Raw genomic sequence first — 16,525 nt, 5'->3', positions numbered from 1 at the left:
TAATTGTATCTTTATTTATATATAATTAATTTGTATTTAATTACATTTTCTTAATTTATGGAAAAATTTTGCCTTATTTATGATATTGTTTTAAAAGTGAGATTAATATACCATTTAGTGACATGACAATTTAGTTTATTCCAATTTGTAACATAAGGTGAATGTCTCAATTAATTAATATCATTGTGAAAATAAAGAAATATATAAATTTATTAATAAAAAATAATAAATAATCACACATACACACACCCATTATTCGAATATCACAAATCGGTACAAAAATCATGAATGTATTATTAAGAACATGTTTTAAGATGTTAAAATGACTTTGCAAAATGACGTTATGAATAAAAAAATAAGTTTACTATTCTTATAGTTATAATTTCATATAATAATAACGTTGCAACATTGCATATTGCAGTGCAATGTTGTAGAGACATAGCAGTGGCATCCCACATAGCACAAGATTTAAAAGATATCCCAAAGACATCTAGAAGATTGCTAAATGTCTGCAAAAGTCTTCAGAATAGCCTAAAAATATTCCGAGAACTTCTAAATGTTCACACAAGTCACTAAGATATCCCTTCAAGATCTTATGCTATGAGGGATTAACCTAATTAATCCCTCATAGCATAAGATCTTGAAGGGATATCTTAGTGACTTGTGTGAACATTTAGAAGTTCTCGGAATATTTTTAGGCTATTCTGAAGACTTTTGCAGACATTTAGCAATCTTCTAGATGTCTTTGGGATATCTTTTAAATCTTGTGCTATGTGGGATGCCACTGCTATGTCTCTACAACATTGCACTGCAATATGCAATGTTGCAACGTTATTATTATATGAAATTATAACTATAAGAATAGTAAACTTATTTTTTTATTCATAACGTCATTTTGCAAAGTCATTTTAACATCTTAAAACATGTTCTTAATAATACATTCATGATTTTTGTACCGATTTGTGATATTCGAATAATGGGTGTGTGTATGTGTGATTATTTATTATTTTTTATTAATAAATTTATATATTTCTTTATTTTCACAATGATATTAATTAATTGAGACATTCACCTTATGTTACAAATTGGAATAAACTAAATTGTCATGTCACTAAATGGTATATTAATCTCACTTTTAAAACAATATCATAAATAAGGCAAAATTTTTCCATAAATTAAGAAAATGTAATTAAATACAAATTAATTATATATAAATAAAGATACAATTAAAACCCTAAATATTCAAGTTTTCAACAAAATCAACTTTATATATACTTAGTGTGGCGATTACTGTCTGCTAGCACAGATCGATATCGATCCACGCCATGTATCGCCGCCGCGTTCCGCTGGTGCTTCTCCGCCGTACCGCTATGCGACGCGTGCCGCAACCCGCTCTCGAGAGAGAAAAATTCGGTCCACAAGAGGGTGTAAAGCAGACACAGCGGTTAGTCCGACGCGCCTTAGCCCGTCTTTTTTGAGAATACTGAAGAAGCGAATGCTACGTTTTAACACGTAGTACCATGCAAAGGCGGAATCAAAAGTACCCGACGCTAAAGAAACGCCTCTTAAATAACAGAAGAAAATTCGACCAGGCAAAAGGAAAACAAATTCCCGTGCCAGGAAGGGGGCAAGGGGACAATCTCTTCCCGGTAACTAGGGAAGATTCGGAAAAAGCTGTCCGGGTCGGACATAGTCCGACAGGCTCACCTCAAACGACCAAGGAAAGTCAAGTTCCTCCTGTTGGTATCCCTATCGTCATCGTGTGAGGGATTAGATTTCTGTCCTCCCACACCTTCTCCGTCGAAGGTTCGAGAGGAATCTCCAGTTAGTTGGTGGATCCCACCGGGAGTCTCCACCAATACCGTCACTGTTGATGCTGATAGCTCGAGATGAGACCTCTACACGCAAGAATCCTCGTTCCGAGGTTACCTTGCTCCCTTGAAGATTAATCCTCCTGGATTAACCAGGAGAAACCGCGGTTAATTCGGCCGCCCATCGAGCTACCAACCACGTGCGACTATCGGGCCTTTGTCGCCAAGGTTCTAAGCATTTCCACCAAAAAAGACTTCAAGAGGGACTCAAACGCCATCCTGATCGCCCCCAAGAAAAACGATTAGATTCATTGAACGGGGCAGCCGAAAAATCGTAAAAAGCCCGCGACATCGGCTAAATTCTGCTACCCGACGCATATTAGCAAGGAAATTACAAAGAAAATAAGAGATATAAAGGAAAATAAATATATATAAAATTTGATTAACGAACATTCATTGATACCCACGATTCCTCGCATTAGATTAAGAGCGACACGCGAAACCTTATCACATTTAGTTTAACACGTACATTAATTATTGGTTAATAATTAACGTTATTAATTAATATTATTAACATATAACATTAATAATTAACATTAATAATTAGTTTATTTTTTTTATAAAATTACTTGGTCACTAATTGGAATATTTTCACTTTACATTTATTTTACTAACCAACAAATTTTCTGCATATAATATTTTTTGGGATATATAGTATAATCTAGGTCTATCAGAGCCAGACAACTTTGAATTACTATAATTTTCTTGAAAATTAATATTTTTTCACTTATTTTTTCCAGAGAAATTTCAATATAAGTAGTGCAATTAAATCTAAATCTGTAAACAGATTTGCAACATTTAAAAAATTGATGAAAGTTGGTGAGCGGGTCAAGTATTTGTTCGCGTTTTACAGATCCAACGCATTGTGTATAAAAAAAATTACAAACACAAAAAAAATATTATTTTTTCTGTTTTTCTTATTAATACTTCATTTATATATCAATTGATGTGTGTATTTCGAGTGTTAATATAAATTATAAACTTTTTATCAATGTATTTTCAAATAAAATAGTCAAAAATTTTAGAATTTTTGTTTAATATTTTAATATAGTATATTTCATATATTTCACACATAATTAGCTTCTCAAAATATTTTAAATATTCATTTTTGTTAAAAACAGATATGCGAAATTGAATCCCCCATAAGAGTTTATTATGAAATTTAGGACTTTGATATTCATTTACACAAAAATGGACCGGTGGAAAGAACTGAGAAAACTCATATGTATATATTATTTGTATATAAAATTATGTTTGAAATTTTATGCCATTTTTAACATTTTGCATTCTGCATACTTCCTTAGCGACGATATTGTGTTGACGTTATAAGGCAGTAACAGCAGCGCCAGCGCATTCGTTTCCGCCTCCGTTGCGACACGGTATACATGTGTGTGTTCCTGCTCGTGGTTTTTCGCAACGTTGTGGGAAGTTATTGTCGGGAGCACGTATCGTGTTATATCACGTATTTCGAGCATAAATGCGAGGAGCAGCGGACCGAAGGGTTTCGCCATGGTTCAGTGGATAATTAGAATTTTCTATATATGAGGGGGAATTTTCTATTCGGCGCGGCCCGCGCCTGTTACCGTAATTTTACCAAATTGCGTGTACACAGCCGTGACTCAGTTATTCGGCGCTATATTCGATTTATTATACTTGCATCTTGTTCAGTCTGCGTTAAAATAAACCAAATCTTGTAGACAAGTTTCTGCTGCGTGCTGTCGCACGCTCTCTTTTGCCGCCGGTTATACCGGTGAAAGTGAGAAAAATACAAGTGTCATTAACGTCGCAATTAGGCGTAATAATTAGAGTAACGATGGGTGCGATAATTAGCGTAATTCGTTGCTCTCGGAGAAAGCGCGCGGTTTTTACCCTTTTCCAGACTTCGCGATTAAAACCAAAACGAAGGCGGGAGAGCAAAAAATTCTTTACGTTTAGAAAGAATCGTTATTGGGGAACAACGGCCGGTGGGGCGAAAACGTTAATTGCTGGCGAAACGGCCGGCTCGTACATCATTCGGGGGGATAGATTAGTGGAAAAGCGTGCGCAGGATGCGCCTGGCTGCGCAAGAGGACGAATATAGCTCTCAGTTCGAAAACGGCGCGTCGTTGGAGCGACTAATGGACACCCCAGGTGAAACCATCAATAACGCGAGAAATTCTTAATTAATTGCCACATATGGTGGCTAATTAAATGCGATACACGCCACGACGCCGGCGGCGGACATGCCCCCCGCATCGTCCTTCCGCTTTTTCTCTCCTCCGCGGCTCCCTCCTCCCGTTCATTTTATCCCTCTCTCTCTTCTCGCATTCGCTTGCATCCTTCTCTTTCATTCTACCATCCACGAGCATATAATGCGATCCAATTCATAATTTATAAGATTCTTTACTCACTTCTATAAAAGTAAATTTATACGACTAATAAAATTTTGCATGATTTCAATCGGAAAAATTTTACAGAAATTTGTACGTAATGATCATGTGTATAAAATTAATATTATCGACATATATAGGATGTTCCAAAATTTCCTTCGCAATTTTTGTAAGAACGTAAAACAGAGATTGAGATGAACATAAAAATCCCATATCCCGTCTTGCAATATTCTTAAGATATTAACAATAAATCTTAAGATATTAATTAAGAAAAATTGATGAATGATCAGACGATATAATAGGAAAAACTTATGTGGTATGACCACATAAGTTTTTAGATATTAATTAAAGAAGACTTGTTCATTATCGCGCACAATTATGCAACAATTTTCTTTCATTAATAACTAAAAATCTACGTGGTTATTTGCAAAGCGATAAAAGGCTTTTTCGTTACTTAATGTATAAACACTATCGTCACTACAGCTCATATCGCGCGATACTGATCATTCACTAATTTTCTTTAATTAATATCTCGACTATTATTGCGAGTGTCGCAAAACAGTATGGGACTTTTATGTTCACCTCAATCTGTTGCAAAGTTTGAAAATGGTGATCTGGGACACTCTGTATATGTATATATGTATAAATGTATATATATTTTTTTATTAAAAATATTAATACGTGTGCGCGTTTTTAATACGTTTATATGTTATTTATAGTTATTTTTTAATATACCTAATTAAACAATTTTAATGTTAAATACGCAATATATGCATAAATATGACGTAATTTATTAAGAATATTAATATGTATTCGCGTCTTTAATATATTTATGTATAGAGCTATTTCTTAATATATCGAATGAAATAAATTTAATGTTAAATACACGATATACGTAATGATGACGTATCAAGAATGAGGCTTTATCCAGATCCGCGTGCACCCGGTGCAGCATGTACAACGTTATAGCTCATGCCAGGAGCGAGAACATTGGCATGCGAACCTGACAGGTCACGACAGAATGTTCCTGGCAGCCAACGGCGGCAGATTGAAGTCGTGCACGAAGTACACTGCTGTCAGGGCCACGGGGGATCTTCTGGTACTGGATTTTTTATACCCTCCGAATTCCTTCAAGCACTATTGTTAGATACGACTGCTCGCGCAATTTAAAGGATATTCATATCTATAAGGATTTGCATACAAGAAAGTCAGAATGTATTCTCTTTGATTCTTCTTTTAAATAAATATATAATACAATATGAAACATATAACAATAAGTAAATATCAAATAATTCGCCGCCAAATCTCACAATTTATTGTGGTTATTTTTGTTGCTGCGCGGAGGGAATATCATAGTTTCTTTCGCATAAAATCCTTCCCAACTTTATCTTTTATTCTAGTAAATAGTCATAACAAAAACATTTTGTATTTATGTCAACATATTGTGTTTGTATTATCCGAATATTTTATGTCCAATTGATATTCAACATATGTAAGTGTTAAAATAACACTTGTATTATAATTACAAAATATATTTTATATTTCACTATTAACTATTAAGTTAACATATTATAAATGCTAATTTTACTGAAAAATTATGTTTCGCCATCATAAATTGTACACGATACGAAACGTATCTACATTTAAAGTAGAAGTGATGTAATAGATAAGTTCTTAAAAGCCAGAGTTCCCGAATTCTCGATCCCATCAATTGTTAACGACAATTTTCTTTAATTAATAACTCAAAAGTTTACGTGGTTGTTTGCAAAATGATAAAGAAACTTTTTGTGTCCAGCTGCATATTTCAGAATTTCGAGATTATGTATGCAATTTCTCAGATAACTAATTGTTGTGATTGACTGTACGAACATAATAGAGATAACCTTCCTCTATGTATTTACGCCGATTCTGACACATTCTACATGAGTACACAAGCGTTTTTTTACCTATCTTCAAACATCCTGTGCACTAAAAGTGAAGACTCTGCAAAGATGCAAAGGGTCTCTGTACGCAACGTTTAAGTTTGTATAAGCCTTACATAAGGATCCTTGCTAAGTTTTGCAGAATCACCATTCTTTTAATATATAACAGATTCATTAATATAAGGAAGCAAAAGATTTCCGTGACAAAATTAAATATCTTAAGTTAATTACAAAACACTAAATTTATACTAAATATTCACTATAATATGTACATAATGAAACATAGGGGAGAAATACCGAAGCAAACTGTTGCATATTTTAGAATTTCGAGATTATATATGCAACTTCTCAGATAATTGTTGTTATTGACTGTACAAATATGATAGAGACAACCTTTCCCTATACAGGGTGTCCTAAAACCACCGGAATTGCTCTTAATGGTAGATTCCTTACAATATTTTAAGAAGAAAATTCTAATACAAAAATGTCGAGGCTATAATAGCTTTTAAACGGGAAGCGATTACATTTAACGAATGGCAGGGCTGAGATTTCGCGCGCTCAGGTACGGAAAAATGACAAATGCAAAAAGTGCTCCTATTAATGGGGCGCTCTTTTTATGATATTATTGTCATATAAATTTGCAATATGTTTTCGCTTCTCTATGTATTGCATATTAATACATTTTTTCACAAATAAAAGATGTAAAAACTAAAGGCATATCAAAAATAATTGAAGTAAAAATTTACATATTTCAACTTGAGCTGTCAAAGTCATCGATTAACATTACTATGAAGGTGTCTATGCTACGCTGTGCGAGACAAATAAATTGTAATAAAATTAATAGCTGTTTATTTTGTATTTTAGAACATTTTGGAACGTTCGTAACGAAATACAAATTGCAATGGTTTTAGTAAAAATCAATTTAAACAATAATTATAATTCAAACATATTTAATAAACCTTAATTTAACACACTTTAAAAAATTAACACTTTTAACATATTTAATGAATTTTAATAACAACAAAACAGTTTAACAGATTAAATGACAAATTAAAATATTTTTTATAATAAATGTTCAAAATGTCCCCCATCCCATTCAACGACACCAAACATGATTAGAAACGCAACAAGCAGTCTACTGCGACGCGCACAATTGTGTATTGAATGCGATGGGGGACATTTTGAACATTTATTATAAAAAATATTTTAATTTGTTATTTAATCTGTTAAACTGTTTTGTTGTTATTAAAATTCATTAAATATGTTAAAAGTGTTAATTTTTTAAAGTGTATTAAATTAAGGTTTATTAAATACATTTGAATTATAATTATTGTTTAAATTGATTTTTATTAAAACTATTGCAATTTGTATTTCGTTACGAACATTCAAAAATGTTCTAAAATACAATAACAATGTTCTAAAATATAAACAGCTATTAATTCTATTACAATTTATTTGTCTCGCACAGCGTAGCGTGGACACCTTCATGATAATGTTAATTGATGATTTTGACAGCTCAAGTTGAAATATGTAAATTTTTACTTCAATTATTTTTGATATGCCTTTAGTTTTTACATCTTTTATTTGTAAAAAAATGTATTAATATGCAATACATAGAGAAGCAAAAACATTGCAAATTTATATGACAATAATATCATAAAAAGAGCCCCATTAATAAGAGCACTTTTTGCATTTGTCATTTTTCCGTACCTGAGTGCGCGAAATCTCAGCCCTGCCATTCGTTAAATGTAATCACTCCTCGTTTAAAAGCTATTATAGCCTCGACATTTTTGTATTAGAATTTTCTTCTTAAAATATTGTAAGGAATCTACCATTAAGGGCAATTCCGGTGGTTTTAGGACACCCTGTATATTTACGCCAGTAACGATTCTGTAAACCATGTACTTTGTTCTGTGATAACCGAAATACGAACATATTATTATGTGGCCATTTCACTCTGGCACCAGATTAAGTCGACTGGAAGCCTAGGCTCTAATAGAACCGCGTATAAAATATGTGTTTTGATTGGTAGTTCCAGAGTCTCGAGAGAAACTCTGTATAACCCTGCCATCCCTTAAATTATCATCCGTACATCAATACGACCTCGGTATGTTCTCTCTCGTGGCGCGTCTCGGATTTCTTTCCGGTCCGATATTCATATAGGACGCACGCCGGCTGAACCGCCGGCATCGCGGAAAATGAGCGGTCGCTCGGTCCTTGTCTCGCTCCGAGCTCGCGCACCTCTCCACGCATCGATGCGTACATTCGAAACGCCGGTAAGACTTCTAACGCCGCGGCGCGGCGCACGAGCAAGGAGAGCTACCCGGTCCCCGGGTGTTAATAAAACTGCCGCGGTTCGGTACGGTTCGGCTTGGTATCGCGTGTCACGAAATTCCATTCGTCTGACTCACGTACGGGAATGCGCGATGACGCGCGTTCGTACACTACGTGTCGCGCGTATCCGCGCGCTTATCCGCATGCGCGATCTACGCGAGTCGTGTCGCACGTTAGACGCATCAGCGTCGCGCCTGCGCCGATTAGAATATCCCCCCCGGCCGATACCCGGATCGTTGCAAAGCGCGTCCGAACACTCCGACGTCGCGAACGTGAAAATCCACGCTACTATCCACTCTCTGTGCCCGATTTCTAGCCCTTTATACATGGTGCACGATCAAAGCCGACGCGATTTCGGCGAAATATCGTTTGCGTCTAATCGAATTACTGAAGCACCGAATACACGGATTTCTGTTTCATACACGCAGGCCGCGTCCCGCAATTGGGACGAGTTCTAGCACCTGTCTCGTTAAAGATGAAAAAAATGGAAGAAAAAATTTTGCATAGTTGAATGAGCTCTATCCACCTGCGGCACAATTTTTGCGCAGTTTCATCGATAATCTCGCAATGTACAGTTGTACCTTCTTTTAAACAACATAATTCCTTGTTTTTTTTATATAAATCAATTTTTCAGATGAAATAGTATATACTTTCCAAGATATTTTACATCTTGTTTACATTTTTCAGCATAAAATATATTATATAAATGTCTCATGTAAACTATTTACTTTTTGATATCCTATCCTAATACTGTTATATTTAAAATGACAAAAAGGATTTTTTAATTGATTTTTTTACAAGGACCTACAAAACAGCTATTTCGTTCTTAAAAAAGGAAAAGAAAATTTTTCTAAAAGAGGATTTAGTTGATTAATGTAAAAATAAAACATTGTTGCATTTTGCATATGAATAATGCATTTGTATGCAGAGAATAATATCAACTTAAAATTGTTAAAAAATTTGTAGTTTTTTTTTAAATCGTACAATTAACAGATTATAAAGTTATTTGAAACAAAATTAATTTGTGCGATTTTTTAATTGGTTTCTTAATAAGGATGTACAGAACAGCTATTTCGTTATAAAGGTCATAACTTTCCTTAAAAAAGAAAAAGAAAATTTTTCTAAAAAAAATTTGAGGTTTTATGTTTAAGATCGTAATAATTAATAAAAAAAATTCATTATGATATCTTAAGAAAAAGTAAAATTATTTCGGAAGATGTGGAAATTGTGTATTTTTATGTAAAAAATAAAGCTGAATAACATAAAAACATATAAATATGTATTATACAAAAGTAAAAAGAAGAAGCATAAGAAACACAAGAAATCAAAAGTAAAATATATCCACAATAACTTTAATTGTTTTCTCGTGTTCATCTAGTTTAACGTTCTCGTGGAAATTCGAAAATACCACATCAGTTAAAAACATTAAAATAAAAAATTATTGAAATTACAATATATAAGAAGGGAACAAAAAACTTCACTTATCTACATAGCAAGTATACAATGAATTATTAAATAAATGCAAAGGTCACTCGTGTCCAGAATCGATTTGCTTCAGTTGTTATTCAAACAGTAATTAACAAGCCTCAAGTGCCTTTGCTATACCAACTATTTTTTAAAATATATATGAAAGCTTTAAAATTTTCGGAGTGAGGCAGAATGTAAAGTTATTAAATTGTGCGGATACGGTATTGGCTCCCTATTCATTTTAACGGTTAATTCCACGTATAAAAATATTAATATAACGAACATCTTGGCTTATATGTCAACCACATACCGCTGTGAGTACATTCCACAGTTGATTAATAATTGTAAATTGGAAAATATTTCGAAATAAATAAAGCAGACCTTAAATTTTCATATTTCCAGATAATTATCATTCTCTCATTAATTCTTTCATTAATTATTACAGCTGTCCACCTAAATCCATCCATACTTCAGTATTAGTATGTTCATCCGCGAGACCGCTAATTATCAAGCTCTCGTTAATTTTCTGAAAATTAATCAGCGTATACACCAGTTACGAACTATAATTTCCGTAACGCCACGAGACGCGCGGCGCGCGAACGGTTCTGGAGGAGAGCCCGTCGACCGAAAAGCAATCATTGCAATCAACACGCCGTAATGTCTGACCGGCTTAGTAGGACCGGCGCGTGATCTTAAACACGTGCCTCTCGGAACGAGCGGAAGGAGGTGAACGTACCTTTACCAACGTCGCGGCGCTGCACGGTCCGGTCGAGGCTGGTTTACAGGCCGCGTACGAGTTACGTTCGCGTGCTTTTCACTCACGTGAGTGGTGCGTAATGCTTAATATTTCACTTAGGAACGCGCGAAACGCGGCCGCTTTTCACGATTACACGCTCGTCGACTGTATTCAAAGACACACGTCGCTCAGACGCGAATTATAGGCAACATCAAATACGGAAGCTTGTGGCGCGATTCCGCCCGTCCCCTTCCGTTCCCTCCCTCTCCCGGCGCACTCTCTGTCGATAAAAGATCGGCCAGAAGGATAATCGAGAGATAGCGCGCACTGAGAAAAATGGTTTTGCTAATTCAACAAAACACCAGTACCCGCAACAAATAGTCGGTAATATAAGACAGCAAACAAATGATTTGTTACTTTCAATTTGCTGCTGTAGCAACCTCTATAAAGGACCGTCTGCAATGGGAATAAAGTACAGACTGCAAAAAGTTTGAGTAAAAAATTAACCAATCACAGTCAAATGTAAGAAGAATAATCAACTATGATTGGTTAATTTTTTACTCTTACTTCTTACAGCTCGTACTTTATTTTGTAGACGGACATTGTAGACGAACCTTAATGGATGCTACTACGCAGTTAATTCAACAAATCATAAATCTGATTTGCTAGTAATGCAGAAGTTAGGAATGAGGAGGTTAGAAATGACGTTCAGCAAAACAGCTGTATTAGCTGCAGAAATATTTCTGCAAGAATTTGGGGAAAGAAATAGCAACGCTTCAGACATTCTGATATCGGATTCTATTTCTTTGAAACCATTTTCTATGCCGCAATATTTCACGTACACACGAGGCATCTAACAGCAGCTATCTCACTCTCACCAGGCTTGGCAGCAGTGATGCGAGCTCGCATGGACTAGAGATTCTTGAATCAGAGTCTAGCCATAACTACAATTTTGTCAGAATCCTACGAGAAAGAGGGACATATTCTCAATATCTATCTTTGTCTGCATTTCCTTAACCTACTGTGATAAGACTGTGACTGGATACTGTGTGGGATTTGATAAAACATGGCGGAAAAACTGGCTGTTTTATAGCCAGACTCTGATTCGGAGTCTCTAGGGATGTGAAAACAACGGTTCACTCAGTCTCATGAATATCATCGATATATCGACAGTAACTAAAGACTTTTGGCTGGCCGCATTCGTTTCTAGCTACGCGTTGCCTATGACTATTGATCAATCGAACAAGCGGGAACGTATTCAAAGTAGAAGTGACATTTTGATAGCTTTTGATAGCTCGTACGTGTCAATAAAAAGAGTTAATTATGTGACAACATGCATATATATATAACGAACATTGTAAACGAACCTTAATGGATGCTACTATGCAGTTAATTCAACAAATCATAAATCTGATTTGCTAGTAATATATATATATATATATATATATATATATATATATATATATATAGCTATATATTTTTTTCCGATTAATTATTTAAATTAACTTTATATATTAATCTCTTAATCTTTTACTGTCTCTCTATTGATTACGCATAAAATAATCCTCTTTAACCTAACCTAGCTTATTGTGATAGAATTATTGTAACTGAATACTATGTGAGATTTGATAAAATTTAGTTGGCAGACCAATCAAAACTGGTTGTCTTATAGCCAGACTCTGATTCAAGTCTCTAGCACGGACTATCACGACGCAAGAGTTTTATTTGTCTTCGAACCGCTTTTGCTTGCCGTTATATTTATTGGCGTTCCTGACATTATAAGTTGTACTTAAGATGAATTTTGTACATCCAACATAAATAATGTGACTTGTATTTCAGGCGATGTATGTCTGTTAAAGTGACAAATGATAGAAAATAATCTGTAACGGTAACTCGATCTGTTTTCGTGACGATCATCAGACAGCAAACGTGCCTTTGCTGCGGTAACAAAAGGACTTTTCTCAGAAACCGCGAAAGCGCGTGGCATCTCGACAAATCGCAACGTATCTTCTCCCATATGGACGTTCGCATTTACATACACGGCGTGGTAATAGTTCCTTTTTTTCTCCTTCTCTCCTATGTATACGTAGTACCTACTTATGCTCGCTCACGTGGGTATGTACTACAATGTAAACGAGCTCCGATCGGCAACGCGCGCGCGCGCGCGCACGCGCAATCGAACGGGCTCTCGTGTTCTCAAGGATAATAACGCGGGCGTTGCGAAAAAGTCTGAGAGCGAGATGTGCCTTATCTGCTCCGGAACGTTTAACTCCCCATTAAAATGCCTCGCATGTCAGCGCATGAGCATAATCGCACAATGAGGCCCGCGGTTACGAAACTTCGCACGATGTATTCGCATGGCGGTGGTCCCTTGAGTGCAACATTATTACGCTATAAAATGAGTTAGCTCGAGGAATTAAGAAAAAAAAGCGAGGAAACGCCGGAGAAGAAAGGAACTGTCTAAACACAGAGGCAAGACGGAGAAAGGAAGACCCGCGCTTTACATTTAATTCATTCTAAACCACCGGTTAGCTCGTTTTTCCCCGTAACACTCTACGAAAGAAGACAGAGACGCGGGGAAAATGCGAGGATATGATGAGACGCAGACAGTCATTTACGGCGGTTACTTTCGTGAAGGAGTTACTCACGGTGCACGCCCTTCGCGGCGAAAGGGCTAATTAGGCGAGCGTACCGGAAGATTAGAGCGACGGCCCGAGTCTGTTCTTCCTCATCTGCCAAGTAGTAACGGTAAATCGAGATCAGTCAACCTCCGGGCGAATCAAACGACGACGACGACGACGACGACGACGAGTCCGCGATATTTTTCTTCGGCCGCGTTTCCGCGCATTTACATTTGCAGCTGGTTTGCCCCTGCCACGATAAATTACGCTCCGATACGCGCACAGGACTGAATATCTCCCTTGTAATCCACAACGGTGAACGACACCAATTTGCGAAATGGATCTAATGGAGCGGAATCACGCGCGCGTATTGGCCCGTTTGATATCTAAAACAGATCCGAAGCGCGCACGATTGCACACATAGTGCGACGGGTTATAATTAATATTTAACAGCCTGTCGTGGGTGAAGGTTTGCATAACGTTTAACGCGTTAATGAGCGACTGCCAAGTAACTCGAGGCAATGATATAACCCACCGTGGGCTGTCCTAGTTTCGTGGAAAGATACAGAAACGGTTGTGTCACAAAGGTCACCCGGACGCGCGTAACGCAACGGGTCGCCTTCAGGTGGGTGGTGATAGCTCTCTATAATATATATAGAATGTGATTTCCATATCGGCCTGCGGGTGACAATGAAACGTTCCGCGCGCCTTGCCTTGAACATATCGCGCAAATTTCATGCGCTTCGCCTTGCGCCTCCCTCGAAGAGGATGAAAGTCCAGCCGTAAGGACTGGGACGAGAGAAGTGACGAGAATATTCTCTACTCGAGAATATCTGACAAGTAAACGTTCGTAGAACGTCAGACGCCGATTTGTTTCAAATCTTTCAGTTATTTTTCACTTTGAAGTACTGAAATACTGCTTTGACTCTTTATAAGCTTGTGGTCGATACTTTAACCACCTCATATAAAGTTAAAAATGTCTATTGTCTTACATTGGATATTCGACCATAACGTGTAAAGCAATTCCGGATCGGATTATGATTTGAGATGATATATAGTGGAAAGCAGATCTACACATATAACCATACAAAAAATTGCTATAAAAAATGCTGTTCAAAAAATGAAAGTACGATATCTACTTATAGTACGTAACATAAATTAACATTTTTATAATTTTTTTGACATGAGTGTAAATACCTCAGATTAGTACAAATAAACAATATTTTGTATTTATGCGAAGTTCAAGTTTTTATCTACAAATATTTTAATAAAAACGTAAATTTTCACAAGTGATTAAAATATTGACCACAAATTCTGAATAACAGAAGTATCCATTCTTCTGAATAAATTGTAGTCGATTTTTTACCAAGCAATAATTATAATAATAATAAGTATTCTTATATCTCTCATACATATGTCGTGTATTTAGATATATTATGTAAACTTGTAATAGATATTAAAGTCACCACCTTTAAAAAAATTTTTGCCCTATAAAGGGCAAAAATTAAACATATTAAAAGGTTAAAATCGTGTATTTACATAAAATTGAAAAATATAAAAAAATGAAAAATCTACTTAAACTAAAAATAACGAGATTTTTTTATACTTTTTGACATGAAAAACAAATGTAAAAAATTTGAAATTAATCAGTCTGACTTTTTTATGTAATTTACTTGTAAGAAGCAAGATCATCACGAAGATACCGCTTTAATCTCAAATAAATGCGTGTTCCATGTAAAATCAAATAAAATAAAGTTTTAATTTGTGATTTAAAGCTCATATTTCCTCGCAGCAACTGTCTTGATTAACAATTAGAGTGATCAACTGTCCCGAATTTTGCAGAACATCTCGATTTTCGGCTTTCTATGGAGGAGTCCTAAAAGAACCTTAGGCGAGACGCCATTTGTCCCGATTTATTACACCCAACATAACAAAATAAATAATATAAAATTCTATTATTATGTTAATATTTGTGTAATGAGAAAATATATATTTTACGTTGATTTTTCATTGCTTTTATGTTCCGCTGATAATTGTGTGTATATATGTTATTTGGTTTTATTTAAAAAATATTATTGTTTAAAAGGCTTCTTTTTTATTTTACAGTTTTTTATAGTTTTTACTGTCTATATTTGTTAATAATATTCTACATTATAGTTAAGACATAGCAAAAGATAACGGCGCGTTTGTATTGTTCTAATACATGTAAATTTTTCGAACGAAAAACATATTTGTGAAGAGTAACAAGATAGATAGATACATACGCAAATTCTTCAGCAATTTCACTAATTTATTTGTAAACATCACATTCCTTACAAGTGGCTCATATACCATATTTATTATATAGAATATCTCTATTTATTGTACGACTCTCATATTTATTATATAGAATGACAAAATAGAAACACAAAAAAATGATCAAAATTTATTTAAAACAATGTGTTATGTAGAATGTAATATGAAAGTCTGACTATAATTTTGAGTAAATTTGTTTCTGCATCAATACAAAAATTTATGTATTATTGCACAGTGTGAATGTAGTGATTAATTCGAAACGGTACATTGGCAAGTGTACTGAAGTATAATGACATAACATAACACAACATAAATGTAATGAAAAAAATTGCAGAATTTCAATCAGCGATTGTCTCACGTCGTGATAGTCACGAAAGTCTATCTGGAGAATTGACGGCGATGTTTGGTCGATTAGCGACGCGTGCACGCGGGATACGCAATCCGCGAACTGCACCGTTACGTTTTCGTTGGCGCGAATTCGTAGAAAAACGATCGATCCCGCCGGCTCGATAAATCGACACCACCGACGGCGCAGCAGCGCGCGTCATAAATAATTTATCTCGGATAAGCCAGCGCGCTAAAGGGAGGGGGGGATTTACTCACCATAATCGGAGCGCGATCTCGCCGCTCGGATGCAGAAGAAGGTGATCCGCCGACCGCAGCATCTGCAATGAGAGAAAAATCTCTTTCAGCCGCTAATTCACCGTTAGATCTATCGGCGCGATATGCTTCCGCCATGGGGGTACCACGCGCGCTTGTGAACGCGGTCGTCTACTGAAGAAGAGAAAGGGGAGCAGAGGGAGGAAAAAATATCGAGAGAGCGAGAAAGAAAAGAGTCGGTCTCTCTCTCTCTCTCTCTCTCTCTCTCTCTCTCTCTCTCTCTCTCTCTCTCTCTCTCTGTCTCTCTCTC

General features: G+C 35.7%; 1 protein-coding gene across 9 annotated transcripts in view; it reads right to left on the bottom strand.

Annotated features, from left to right (window-relative positions):
• The window catches only part of LOC116843588 (SH3 and multiple ankyrin repeat domains protein 1-like), a 326,286-nt gene that overhangs the window by 180,530 nt on the left and 129,231 nt on the right, over window positions 1-16,525 (bottom strand). For all 9 annotated transcript variants that reach the window (XM_032814085.1, XM_032814088.1, XM_032814089.1 and 6 more), the window contains one exon: window positions 16,219-16,280. The gene's annotated coding sequence lies outside the window, so the exon portion shown is untranslated. The remainder of the gene's footprint in view (window positions 1-16,218; window positions 16,281-16,525) is intronic.

Source organism: Odontomachus brunneus, unplaced genomic scaffold, assembly GCF_010583005.1.
Source record: "Odontomachus brunneus isolate Ranch 3 - 2012 unplaced genomic scaffold, Obru_v1 Obru_scaffold_034, whole genome shotgun sequence".
NCBI classification, from domain to species: domain Eukaryota; kingdom Metazoa; phylum Arthropoda; class Insecta; order Hymenoptera; family Formicidae; genus Odontomachus; species Odontomachus brunneus.
The sequence above is the reverse complement of the archived record's forward strand: the minus strand, read 5'-3'. Positions and strand labels throughout refer to the sequence as shown.